We start from the raw sequence: 15,328 nt of genomic DNA, 5'->3' as shown, positions 1-15,328 counted from the left end.
AATAGAAAATTGTACTGAAATGCAAGAGAATCTTCAGTGAATTGACGCATGGTGCAGGGAGTGGTAATTGAATCTCAATGTAGACAAGTGCAATGTGCTGTGAATACATAGAAAGATAGATCCTTTATCATTTAGCAACAAAATAGGTCAGCAACTGGAAACAGTTAATTCCATAAATTATCTGGGAGTACGCATTAGGAGTGATTTAAAATGGAATGATCATATAAAGTTGATCGTCGGTAAAGCAGATGCCAGACTGAGATTCATTGGAAGAATCCCAAGGAAATGCAATCCGAAAACAAAGGAAGTAGGTTGCACTGCGCTTGTTCGCCCACTGCTTGAATACTGCTCAGCAGTGTGGGATCCGTACCAGATAGAGTTGATAGAAGAGATAGAGAAGATCCAACGGAGAGCAGCGCGTATTCGTTACAGGATCATTTAGTAATCGCGAAAGCGTTACGGAGATGATAGATAAACTCCAGTGGAAGACTCTGCAGGAGAGACGCTCAGTAGCTCGGTACGGGCTTTTGTTAAAGTTTCGAGAACATACATTTCACCGAAGAGTCAAGCAGTATATTGCTCCCTCCTACAAATATCTCGCGAAGAGACCATGAGAATAAAATGAGAGAGATTAGAGCCCACACTGAAGTATACCGACAATCCTTCTTTCCACCTACAATACGAGACTGGAATAGAAGGGAGAACCGATAGAGGTACTCAGGGTACCCTCCGCCACACACCGTCAGGTGGCTTGCGGAGTATGGATGTAGATGTAGATGTGTACCTCATCAGGAAGCCGCCCCACATGAACTTGGCAGGACCAGTTATGGTTGTGCACTGCGCGGTTAGTTGATACATGGATGCAGTTTAATGGATCCCACTGTTACGTGGTAGTCTATTGTCATGTGGCAAAATGACGTTCTACTTATAAACGATCAGAACTAGGGAACTGACGTCTAAAACTTAAAAGGGAACCTGACGAAGATTCAAGCATAGCTCCATGGTGGACATGGGTATGATACCGGAGCAGTCTACTTTGTCAGCTACGACGGCTGGTACGGTAGTGGGCGATGATACACGTTTTTGTACACATTCCTATGCTCTACACGATGGGACAGTATTGTCAGCTCCGCGTTTTTAAAATACACCCGATATGATTTTGCTATAGAAACCTTCGTCTTGAATCTGAATGAAGAATCGCATGCCGACCTGCAAGTGCGGCATTTTTCATTTTTATTTCACCATCGCTGGAACTGAAGTATTTGATAGAGGAGTCTAAATACAACTACTTTCGAACAGAAACGCACGGTTTTCCAGGAAGCTTTGAACCATTAAGAACAAGTGCAGTTAGTGTAGACGCACCATACGTTCAGCAAAAATAATATGCGCTTTACTTGACATTGTTGTACATTACAGAATGTGCACTGAACCCTGCCTGCCATGTTCAATACAGGCATAACATCGTTTATGGCACACTAGGCATCGAACGAGCCTCATCAGACGATGCAAGTATCAGACGAAAAGTGTTTGGTCGTCGGCAATTGGTAGTACGTACAGGAGGCTTCTGATATGAAAAATAAAAAACAGGGGGGTAAACAGCACGTTAACTTCGCTGAACTTAGGACGCGTGTGCACTCATTTTCCTTGTTCTTGGCATTCCATACGTTTTTATACGAAAGTTGTTCTACCGTCAAGACGCGTTTCGCTGACTGGTAAAATCAGTCTCTAGAACACATAGTCGTATCGACCAGTAACCGCGTTGCGATTGTTTAAATGAGTACTACAGAGGTCAGGAACTCGATAAACGAATACCGGTTAGTTGGAGGAACAGTTGATGATCTTGTTGCTCGCTAATCTCATAATTAAGATCACAGACACGCTATTATGGCAATGCTTAGGTAATCTTCAACGTTGTACTGCCATGTGCCATCATTTAGAATATGTCGCTAGCCGTGAATGAAGTCTTTTACTTCATTATTGTGTGTGCATGTGGCTTTTTCGCTATTAATCAAGCGTTGTTGAACGGTCCAGAAAGAACTTCCCCGTATCTTTGCTTCATCTTTTCATATAGTATTACCTGATTCAACGCTATAGAACTTCGGTGTTCACCCAAACTGCGTCTAAGGGAAATTTTTTATATTGTAAAAGTTAGCAATCTGGCGGCAAGAATTTTAAACAGTATAAAGTGCCTGAATAATTATCTTTGACATGAAAGCTACAGTAATTGGTTTTGCAAAATTGATCACAAAAACTATCTCTGAAAAACATAAATATGTCCTGACTGAATAAACCAAAAAAAAAATCTTAATATTTTCTCCTTACCTCTATTCTGAGCAAATCTGCGTAACGCGTAGCAGTCATTCTCTGTCTTGCGCGCCGCTAAGCTAAAGCTGCAAATTAGTTTATTTACACGGAGACACTAGAGAGGTACAATGACTTCTTTGTTAATTGCCGGCAGGTGCGGCCAAGCGGTTCAAGGCGCTACAGTCTGGAACCGCGTGACCGCTACGGTCGCAGGTTCGAATCCTGCCTCGGGCATGGATGTGTGTGATGTCCTTAGGTTAGTTAGGTTTAAGTAGTTCTAAGTTCTAGGGGACTGATGACCTTAGAAGTTAAGTCCCATAGGGCTCAGAGCCATTTGCACCATTTTTTTCTTTGTTAATTGCAAATCGAACTGTTTTGCGAACATACTTCGTTGTGTGGTCCATTGAAAATTGTAAGAGAAAGGTTGGCAAGAAAATGAAATGCGCGTATAGGACAAAACTAAGTTCTTTATATACTGTGAAAAAGTGCTCAAGGCAGATTTTAAATTTAATGAACTCCTTAACATCATAACAACAGAGTTTCTCGAATGAGATATTCACTCTGCATCGGAGTGTGCGCTGATATGAAACTTCCTGGCAGATTAAAACTGTGTGCCCGACCGAGTCTCGGTCGGGCACACAGTTTTAATCTGCCAGGAAGTTTCATATCAGCGCACACTCCGCTGCAGAGTAATATCTCATTCTGGAAACATCCCCCAGGCTGTGGCTAAGCCATGTCTCCGCAGTATCCTTTCTTTCAGGAGTGCTAGTTCTGCAAGGTTCGCAGGAGAGCTTCTGTAAAGTTTGGAAGGTAGGAGACGAGATACTGGCAGAAGTAAAGCTGTGAGGACCGGGCGTGAGTCGTGCTTCGGTAGCTCAGATGGTTAGAGCACTTGCCCGCGAAAGGCAAAGGTCCCGAGTTCGAGTCTCGGTCGGGCACACAGTTTTAATCTGCCAGGAAGTTTCAACAGAGGTTCTCATCTCTCAAATCTAGCAACTTTCAGTACAGTAACCAAGTTCGTTCGCTTACGCAGCAATAGTAAAAAAAATAACATCATTATTATCTTTACCTTGGAAATTCCAGTACACTTGCTCCTTCACATGTTGATTGAACAAATTGATAAATATAAACTTTAAATTTGAAATATATTGTCACCATTGCTTCCTCACTCTAACAAAACTCAACATTGTCTGCTTCCTCACTCTAACACTGCTTGACATTATCAGCACTACTCTAAAACTGCTAAACTTTGATAGCTCTCTCTACCAAAGATAAACATTGTCTGCTCCTCTGCGCCCTCGCGGAGCTTAGCGATACTAACTTAACTTCTGCGATACAGCTTACAACATCGCTGCTATCTCATAATCGATTCCGATACCACAATCATACGTGACACCTATCAATACATACACTGTCTGATGAAAGGCATCCTCACACACCTATCCATTGCGGAATCGACTGGCAGCTTTAACGAAAGGCGAACCAGTCAGCATAAAAGAATACGCGAAGTATCATGTTATCAGTAGACAACCAGTAGCAGCAGCAGCATGGGTCGGTCAGAAAAGTTCAGTAACTCCGAACGTGGACGTCACCTCAGCAACAAACCTATCAGGGAGATTTCAAACTTGTAAAGGTCTCCGAGTTGACTTTTGGTGGTTTTATTTTTGAAGTGGAAGCGCACAGGAACAACCACAGATAAACAAAGACCAGATAGACCGCATGTACTGACGAACAGAGGCGGTCGAGCTTTTTGGAGGGTGGTGTAAAAAGTTAGCTGAAATCAGCGGAAGCAAACACTCGTGAGTTCCGGAGTGACACCAGCAGTCCAGGTAGCACAGTGACTGAGGTACAACGTCGTGCAGCTACCTGTAAGCCACACGTACCTGTCGTCAGTGCTAAGTCACGATAGAGGCGGTGGAAAGAGCGATATTACTGCACAGTGCATGACGGGAAACGAGCGATTTAGAGGGTTAGATCACCCTGTATCCTGCCACAAATACGATGAGAGGGTTTGCCACTGGCGACTGCTTAGAGAACGTTACGTGCCCTCATGTGTAGCACCATCATGTTGTAATGGTTATTTATTTACGTGACCTTTACGACACTCCAACCCCAGTTCTCGATACCAGTAATATCGTACCACTTTTCTGCGAAGTAACAGACATATTTTTGTGACAATATTAACGTTTGGTTTTATTAATGTATAGGTACTCCGATGTATCGATATATTACAGTGATATGGTTCTTGTGTGTATTCATTACTGTGAGGCTGTCATAACCTTTGACTTACTTGTAACCGTTTTGGCGCGAATGCGCACAGAGCAGTCTCTGTTTCACTTTGCAGAAGTTAAATTGTTATTTTGCTTTCTAAAAGAACAAACAAGTCTTGGGTTTGGTTAAAGTGGAAATTAAACATATGAAGATTGATACAAACCTGTTTTCTTGATGATGTGACAATTAAGAAGTAGTATATGTGAATTTACAAGAAGTTTAATAAAAATGTGGATCGTGAACACCAAGACAAATTTTATTTCTGCCATACTATTGTTCTGATCTGCGATTGTTTGATCATTGAGAATTTCCTGAAAACTCATTTGTTAAATCTTCAAATATTGCTAAAATACAGATCTTGACCTTCGAGCAGTCAAAGTGGAACCACCCTAGAATCAACAAATTGAGCCATAACAACTCCGACGAAATCTACGTGGGAATCCATTCAAGATAAGTGCCAAAATAAATAATTTTTTTACAGTGACTTCTTTATTTCCATTATGACGATACTATCCACAGGCAATTACTTTGTTGTTGCTCGATAAAGCGAACATTATTAATCTGATTTCTAACCTACTTTGCAGGTGGTGGTATTGTTAGAATGTGTAGTCACAGAGGAAGTAGTGTTATGGTATGGGTTTTTTACGTGATTTTGGTGTGGTTCCCTTGTTGTGCTTAAGAAATAAATCAGGACATAAACGCATTTCATAGTTTTCTGTGTTGCATATAGCTGAGTCAAAGATCATTTGTACCGGTATGGCATTCCATCCTGTCTTAAAGCAGCATCTGTGAGACGACGGCTTGTGAAAGAAACATTGCTGAAATGGACTGCCCTGCCCAGAGTCCTGACCTGCACCTCTGGGAAGACTTAGAACGTCGGCTTCACTTCAGATCGCATGGCCCTATACCTCTACCTTCTCCAGTTTCGGCTATTAAGGAAGAATGAACTCCCATTCCTCGACAGACATTCAGACACATCACCGGAAGTGCACGCAGCGGAGCTCAATCTACCATAAATGCAAAAGAATGACATATGCCAGCTAATGTCCACTGGGAGGAGTTTGGATATTTTTGATCAGACAGTATTTTCTGCAGCGCAGACAGTAGCGGGACGTGCAGAGGAGAGTCAGTGAAGTTCTGGAAGGAACCGACTCCAGTGGAGCGACCAGCTGCACTAGGTTTCCCAGATGAGGATACAAGGCAGGAACAGCCACATCGAGGTGGTTTCATGGATTCTTGACTGGGTTTGAATGTGGGGAGTCTGCTGACCAGGGGAGAACGGTAAACGCATCCTGCTGCCCTCCGAACACTGCCCGTGCTATGCGAGCTGTGTGACGCGTTACGTTATCCTGTTCATAGACACCATCGTGCTGACGAAAAACAAACTGCATATAGGGGTGTCTGTCCGATGGTACACAGAACGTGATTTATCTGAAAAGGCCTCGTTCCGTCACTCAGTTGATGTCCAGCTGCGGGATTGGCATGCAGAGTACAGCCTTCTTCGCCGAAGAACGGCAATCATTGGTGCATGAGAGAGGCACCTGTCGCGGAGGTCCATCTCAGCAATGTTCGCTGAACGGTCGTTGAGGACACACTGTCGGTAGCCCCTTAACTCACCTGAGCGGTCGCTTGCTCAACCGTTGCACATCTATTCACCCATACACATTTCCAGAGCCGTCATTCACTCTATAGCCCGTTATGCACCACATTTACCTCGGTGCCAGTTTTAGATAGTGCCGTTTTGTCATGCCGGGTATAAGTTGATTACAGCGGCACGAAGGAAGTTAGCCATTTTAGAAATGCTTCCAGCCTTGGCCTGAAATCAGATAAATCGCTCCGTTCCTGCATTACAACAACGACAGCACTGTTTTTCGAGTCACTCCCCCCCCCCCCCGCCCCTGCATGCTCTGTGTACTCTCCACTGCTAATGCTGCCACTTGGTTACTGTAAGCTGGTGTTGAACATAGGCGGAGGTCACATTGTGATTGGATCGTCTATTCACGCAGAGTTATGTTGCATACTTCCGTCGTTAATCTATCATAACGCCTGATAAACAACCCTGTGATAGCGGAAACAAAGTCGAATGTCGTCTATAGTAGAAAATGGGGTGATCGTGTGACAGTATTTAATGCGAAGTCCCTTCTGGGGTTGTTCGACCACCTGGTACAAGTCTTTCTTTATGACTTCACTTCGGCGTCCAGCGCGTCGATGAAGACAACACACATTCTGTCTGCGAGTAACGAAAATATTTGACGAGACTGCCGGGACATAGGCATACAGAGCCAGCGACGCTAACAGCTAGATCATGAACCGTGGAAACCTATGGAAGGTAACGAACTCTATGGTTTAGATACGGTCAGGGCGTTGAAACCGTTAGTGGGAGACGCTTCCAAGCTACACAGTTCGGAACGCATTTTCAGCCCTTCATTTCTAAATTATGTGAAATTCGCAATAACGGCATAGGTTCCGATTTCACATTATACTGTAGGTCGTCTTCCCCCAGTACAACTATTCTTGTAAGTTGGGGACACTCAGTTCGTAGAACTAGCGTCCAATAAAACCAGGAAAAAAAAACTGTCGCCGGCCGTAGAGCGAGACGGAATTCCTAGCACCTCAGAAGAAGGACGGAAAATGGGGCCCGCTTGTAGATGCGATTCACATGTTGAAATCTTATAACAGGCAGTCACAAATGTAATCTAAACAACGAGAACAAAACATTTTCTTGCAAAAATAATAAACAGCGATTCGGATGCAAAATGGAAGCCTTATTCGAAACCCATTACCGTTGTTTCAACGTATAGACCTATATATATTGAAGAGCCAAAGAAACTGGTACACCTGCCTAATATCGTGTAGGGTCACGACGAGGACGCCGAAGTTCCGCAACAGACGTGGCATGGACTCGACTCCGGTCAGAAGTAGTGCTGGAAGGAACTGACACAATGAATCCTGCAGGGCTGTCCATAAATCCGTAAGAGTACTAGTGGGTTTACATCCCTTCTAACAGCACGTTGCTAGGCATCCCAGGTATGCTCAGTAACGTTCATGTCTGCGGAGTTTAGTGGCCAGCAGAAGTGTTTAAACTCAGAAAAGTCTTCCTGGAGCCACTCTGTAGCAATTGTCCTGCTGGAATTGCCCAAGTCCGACAGAATGCGCAATGGACATGAATGGATACAGGTGATCAGACAGGATGCTTAAGTACGTGTCACCTGTGAGAGTCGTTTCTACACGTGTCAGGAGTCCCATATCACTTCGACTGCACATGCCCCACACCATTACAGAGCCTTCACCAGCTTGAACAGTCCCCTGCTGACATGCAGTGTCCATGGATTCATATGGTTGTCTCCATACCCGTATACATCCATCCACTCGATAAAATTTGAAATGAGGCTCATCCGACCAATCAACATGTTTCCAGCCATCAACAGTCCAATGTCGGTGTTGACGGGCCCAGGCGAGGCGATAGCGTAATGTCGTGCAATGATCAAGGGTACAAGTGTGGGTCTTCGGCTCCGAAAGCCCATATCGATGATGCTTCATTGAATGGTTGGCACGCTGACACTTGTTGCTGGCCCAGCGTTGAAAGTTGCAGCAATTTGCCGAAGGGCTGCATTTCGATCACGTTGAACGGTTCTCTTCAGTCGTCATTGGTCCTGTTCTTGCTGGATCTTTCTCCATCCGCAGCGATGTCGGAAGTTTGATGTTTTACCTGATTCCTGACATTCACGATACAGTCGTGAAATGTTCGCATCGAAAAATCCCCACTTCAACGCTACCTCGGAGATGCTGTGTCCCATTTTTCGTGTGTCCACTACAACACCACGTTCAAACTCTCTTAAATCCTGATAACCTGCCATTGTAGCAGCAGAAACCGATCTCACAACTGCAACAGACACTTTTATTCTTATATAGGCGTTGCCGAATGCAGCGCCGTATTCTGCCTGCTTACATATATCTGTATTTGAATACGGATGCCCATACCAGCTTCTCTGGCGCTTCGGTATATATATATATCTGTATCGTTATGAAAGCAGAAAAATATTCGGTCATACTGGAGAATATTTATTTGGATCAAGTCCGCTACAATATAGCTGAAAGGGATCAGTCAAATATAATATTTCATCTCCACAGTAACTAACACAACATGGTGTTGTTATTAATTTGATATTTCCTCACCAATATACATCTAGTGCAATAGCGCCACGTACGCAACGCTTGGGTTACTGGCAAGAGAGGGCACAAGTAGTATGCGCGAGGAGGATGCGTGTTAGTGAATGAACATTGCCGTGTTGAACTTTCTTGAAATGTTAAAATTTAAATTATTACATTAAATACCAGATCATATATGTCTGTGTTCATATTTAAAATCAGTGCACTGACAATAAATAATAATATACGATCGAAAAAATGTCGTTGAGGTAAAATCAAATTACGTAGCCAGTGAATAGGCAAACAGAAACAATAGCAAAAAGAACCGGGTTAGTGAAGGGAGGGGAAGAGGGGAAAGCGGAAGAGGAGGGGGTGGTTGTGATGGGGGTACAGGGAGGGAAGGAAAGGGGGTGGAACGAGGTGGTGATGTGGGGGCGGGAAGATGGTAAATCGTGTGTAGGTCTGTATAACTCACAAATTTAGCATTCCTGAAAAATTATAACCATCAAATCTCTACAAATATGTTGACATCATGACATTATTGTATCTGTCTAACAGAGGATGGGGCAGATAAAAGTAGCCCGGAGAACAGAGTTCCAGGATGTAAAAAAATACACCAGATGAAGGAAATACACTGCTAATCTGACTATAGCAGATGTCGAAAGTGACTACCATTCACCCCTTGGCACTTTCTGGCGAATCGAAACCGACAGCTGGAATTATTGCAGTCTCATCCGACATATTCCGCTGCAGTTTTTGAAGACTGGGCCCTGTTACGATAGACCTTAGACTTCAGACTCCCCACATAATGTAACTGCAAAGATCAGGTAACCTGGGCGGCCAGCTATTGCCCCTACCAGACCGACATCTCCTAACAACTTTGTTAGGCATGAAAATTGTGTAAGTGTGCTCCAAGGTTCCGCCAGCTGTATGGGCAGTGTAGGTCTTTGCCACCTCCGTTAATGCAGCCACAAATGGTATCCACTCCTCTGGATCAGTTTTATTTGCACCACTTAACATGTTCTTAAATGTTAGCTTGTTCAGGCTGTCAGTACTTCCTTTTGAAGAAGACGTTTCTGTAAACGTTGAAACCGTCATAAAGGGGTTTTAATAAACGTTCCATTTTACAACTGATTAGCTGTTTATTATTTCTGCAAGCAGATTTCGTCCTACGGTAACTGCTCCAGTCTAACACCAATTTTCAGAATTAGAAAACTGATTAATCAAAATACAACTGAACTAATGTGGACCGGGTAAAAACTAATATCAAGGCAGTTCACAACCTACTATGAAAAAAGTTTTGTTAAAGGGATCGCTTTGTTTATTTAGCAACAGATTTTTTTTTTATTTGTAAAAAATTTAAAGTCTTTTAAAGTGCGTCGTATGCAACGTGTGTTACCTATCTTCAGTCATCTGCTGCACGTGAAAGGCGGTAGGTCTAGTAAAACTGAAGTTCCTTGTTACGGCGTGAAGTCAAGCTCCGTCACGCCTGTCGGGGACGATAGAGAAGAGACGGCTGTGAGGAGACACCAGCCAATCGCACGCTGCCCGACCCATCTCCAAGACGACAACACGACACCAGCGGCCCCTATGTGAAGAGGACATAAATGCCGTGACCGACTGGTGATGCTCCAGTTGAACAGCAGCTTCAAGAATAGGTGTCAGCTCTAGTTACTTCGCTTATACTCTTTAGTTACTTCGCTTATACTCTTTAGTTACTTCGCTTATACTCTTTAGTTACTTCGCTTATACTCTTTATGTAGCACAGCCTTGGAATTGTTTATACTGAAGAAGATTACTTATTTTGTATGTTGCCCTCTGCCTGCGACACATCTGTGTAATAGAAAAAGTTAGGTATGGTCTCTCTTCTTTTTATAATAAAACTCATTAATACGATTTGTTTGAGTGTTCGTCTAGCGAACCTAATAAGAAGGCTTCCTGCACACCACATATTTGACGGCGAGCATAATATTCCTGATTTGCTTCTAAAATATCTTTCTCCGATTAGAAATATTGTTATGATTTTCTTGTTGGAAATCACTATCAATTTGCTGGGGTAAGTACTATGCTACACACACTGTTAGTAAGTATTGTTAGTTCAGTGAAATCTCGTTGTCCCAGGGTCGGCGAATACTAAGAGGAGCCTAGTGTCACTGGGAAGGCCAGCGAATATTTAGCCTCTAACAAAAATGGTTCCGAATGGCGTGACATATCATCACGTTTGTCATAAAGACTTTCAACCACCCCGTATATGGTGAGCCACCTACAAACGCTTTTTGATACTGGTGGAGAAGGCATCTTATAAGGTAGACACTGCTATTTCTTCGTAAGTTGTGACTAACGTATTGCAGAGTCTGTGACCGACGTGAAATAGAACAACACGACTGCCAAAATTGTGAAAGAGTGTGAATCTGAGGTAATTGCGCCGCTGGCTTCAGTTGTGGAAAGTATACGGCATAACGGCCTGCTAACGATGCATAGCTGTTGCGGCTTGTTGCAGAATTTATAGGCTGCTGAGAAATTAAGCACCAGTCTATTTAACGACGCCGTCCGCTTATTCTTTACCAAAAATTATTCTGTCATGCCCATGTAATTACTATAAATCTTTATGTTGGCTGTATCGAGCTATTTTCGGTATCTTCTCGACACAGATCCCGGAAAGAACTGAAGAACGACTTTAAGGTGCAGAAGAGTACAAAATTTTGAATCATGTTTAGGAACTCTGTGCACAGCACTAGTAATAAGAGCGAACCTGAGCGTTGCAGTTTTCCAACAATAATTTACAAAGTTATTCACACCACGCGATAGGTGAAATTGTTGAATTATTCATAGATCGGATAAAAAATACTGAAGTGAGGAGTGAACTGGATGTCAGAATCATATTTTAGAAGATAGAGAAGTCTAGAAAGAAATGGTATGAATGCGTCGAAAGGATGCAAGAAGAACGAAAGGGGAAAAGGAATGTTGAACGTTCTGAGAAGGGATGGGTAGATCAGCTGCAATCTGCTTGTAGCTAGAACAGGCAGCGATGCCTAAACCAAACCTGGGTAGGATAATGTTAATGACTTTGGGATCTATAATGGTGGCATACGCCTCTGTACAGGGATGACAGTCACAGATGGGATGAAACTGTGAAATTGGGATGACAGTTAATGCCATCAAATGTCAATGGCACGGTCACAACTAACTATAGTTTGTTTACATGTCTAATACAGACAAGACATTTGAAAATATTCTTTCAGGTAGGTAGCCTGCTTTTGTAGCTACTTAAGAATATTAACAGCTGATTTTATTTACTTCAACAGGATTCAGTTTGATAAAGGCTGCACTGCCAACAAATATACGTCATTGTTTTGGTGAAAGTTGTTGTGTTCATGTTTGTTTTTTCAGTTCAAATATTAACATGAAGCGACTTGTGTACCAATGTAATAGAAACAGTAGACGGTCAAAAATACCTCATTTATTTTCTAGTACTCTACAAGCTGCATGACAATGACCATTTAGAAACTGGTAGAAAGAACTCAGTGGCTTTATAAGGAACTCTTTGAGCTACAAAAATTGTTTTTTCAATTACTTATTTTGTTTTGTTTTATTACGGTCCTGCAATACTACTCATAGGAAGTAATAAAAACAATTAAAAACAGACAAATGCCTTTGAAATGAAACGATGTTTCTAAAAATAGGAAATTAAATATAATAAAACCTTCAAAAAATTTGAAAATTATTTGATTTCCTGCATTGCATTCATATGTAAATATGAAAATATTATGACTAGAATAGTTTCAGTTTGTCAATCCAGCCATCCTCAGATCTGCAAATAAGCACAAAAAACGGAAAACCGTCTCAGAAAAACCTTTTTACAAAGTAAACTTCAAGCTTATAAAGTGTGAAGCGAACTCAAATAAAAAAGGTAATAAGCTACTGCTCACGATAAAATGTCAGCATGTAACGTATGGAATAAACATCAACTATAAATGTCGTATAAACGTGAATCACTGGCAATTTTACAGCATTCACCACAGAAAAAAATAAAAATACCATACTAATTTTAGAACCAGTTTGAACAAGATACGAATGTGCTCCTAATAACAATATACTGCGATAACATGCACTTGTATAAGGGACAAGTTAAATAATAAATTTAGTGGTCACAGCAGCAACAAAAATCAGAATAGTTTCATACGTGTAGGAATAAACAAAAATACAATCGACGTGTAATTTTTTTCACAAAATATTTGTCCAATTTAAAATGTTTGAAATCTAAAAACCTGTCACTCTCACTAAAAATGTAATTATGTCATGTACGGTAAGAACATCATATAAAATAACATCTGAACTTTAGCAACATGCAGCTTTAAAGTGTTTCACAGAAGGAAAATATTTTAAACATGCCATGCTCATATTAGATGAAGGTTCAACAAAAACTACATGTACCAGTAAAAACTATATCACACAATAACTCGCACTTTATTATAGGGAAGTTCAGTGAAACTTATATTTTTGTTGTAACAGCACACTAAAAAGCAGACTGGCTCTACAGCACCCATATTCACTAAACGGCAAAACATGAAATCTAGAGTTAAAAACTGTGACAAAATGAAAGGAATCAGTATATCTTGCATAACAAAATCGTAGTTAAGCGTAAAATCTAAAAATAGGCCATCGTTAAATCTTGTAGCCTGACAACAGCAAAATAAATTTTTCGCTTCTCCAGTCGGACTAGCTTGACCGATAACCATTCAAAGCAATAGCATGTTACTTCTGCAATCTGCAACCACTCCCTCAGACGGAAGTGAAAGTAGGCAGCAGAGTTAGCAGATGGGGCGAAAGTACAAGCAGTTATATTGATCGACAAATAAAAGTAAAAATGGGTAACAAATTTACAGTTGTTTGTAGAAATTATTCTGCAATATTGCGATTATTTTGACAGAGATAACACAGTATGGAAACAGGACGACGAAAATCGAAACGATATTAAATACAAGCAAATTACAAGCAGAAAGTGAAACAGCAAAATGACCTGTTGCCACAACGTAAACAAAATTTTAGTATTATTCCACTGCCAAATCATCGCATTACACAGGGAAATTATCAGCCATGGCGAGAAGACAGCGGAAGCAGATAGAGCGCATCTTGAAGTGACGTAAATGCGACCCCGCTTGCCGTCGTAGGCATAAGCGCAGCTGGATGGTGGAAGACAGCAGCAGAAGCTCACAGTCCTCTAGCCGGAAATATTGTTTGGCCTAAGTAGAGTGTAACTTGCCAAAAAATCTATAGCAATTCGTGGAAAACAGTGAAAGAATAATGCTGGTTTAACTCTTCTTGGTCATTTAATACACGTTCATGGGCCGTCTTCACACAAATCATCATTCCTTCAGGCACATTTTGCGATACCTCAAAGTCGTGTTCAGTATCCCGCACCACGCGTCTCTCCGTATTTATGTGCACACGAAAAGCTGTTACACGTTTGCGGAGAAGTATGTTCCCTAAAGAAGCGAACCGTCCAACCGATACATTAGTGGTCGCGTTCATACCAAGTGATCTTATAAACACCCGACCTAAATGTATTACGTTTTCGGTCCATTCGATATCGTAAACGAATTTTTTACATGAAAACCAATCCTAATGTCAGTATCATTATAAAACGTTCTCGATTTTTTGCAGTAACTGACCGTTGTAGGCCACAGCTCTAAATTTAATTTTTGTTTTATGGTTGCTATTATTGTTAGTCGCAGTCTTATAATTATGATAAGCTATTCTCTGTTATTTTTTATTTTGTTATTCCATCTGATATTTTATTACCATTGGTGATAGCTATTATGTTAAGGATGCCAACTTCTTTATGTAGTTGAATGTGCTGTAATGGCAGAGACAGTAGTCAACGAATCATTGAATGTAAGAAAACTTGTTAAAGTTGTTCTTTGTAGGAAGAATGGACATTAATGGTTACACCCGTCCGTTTTGGCTTCCTATATAATGTAAAGCGTAAGACGTTTATTGAACAACTCTGTTCTATTTCCAAAGTGAAAGTGATTGTAGGATGTAGTACACTCAATAGCGATGCGAAATAGCCTGTATGAAATGTGAAGACGATCAATGATCCAAACCAGTTGTGAATAAATATACTGCATTATAAGGCAGCACAGTGTTTACCCAGCATTTCTCCAACTATATCGATGCTATTGACAGTCGCCTGAAAAAATATTTGATCTAAAGTTAAGTTGGCCACCTTACTTATAAATAAAATTATGATATCATACAAGAGTACGTACCATTTCTACTATACTGTTTTCTCTTTTAAGGCGTCCTATTTTTGAAAGATTTTATTTTCTAGGTTGTTAATCAAAATTTCCACCAAGGTGTTACATAGACTGTTGCCCATTGCCATCCTGTCTTGCTGACGATTAATTTTACCGTTTAATTCAAAATAATTCTATGATAGTGACAGGTAAAACAATTCAGTTCAAACAATAACTTCACGAGTCTAAGTTTTCGTGTAACAGTTAGTTGTCCGCAGCAACAGGCAGATATTCGGAGCATTCGTATATAAACTGGCATTGACCAATGATGCTAATTTAATGTTAATCGGTTTCTAAATGTATGC

The sequence above is a fragment of the Schistocerca americana genome, chromosome 6 (genome assembly GCF_021461395.2).
Source record: "Schistocerca americana isolate TAMUIC-IGC-003095 chromosome 6, iqSchAmer2.1, whole genome shotgun sequence".
Classification (NCBI taxonomy): domain Eukaryota; kingdom Metazoa; phylum Arthropoda; class Insecta; order Orthoptera; family Acrididae; genus Schistocerca; species Schistocerca americana.
Note: the sequence above shows the minus strand (reverse complement) of the source record.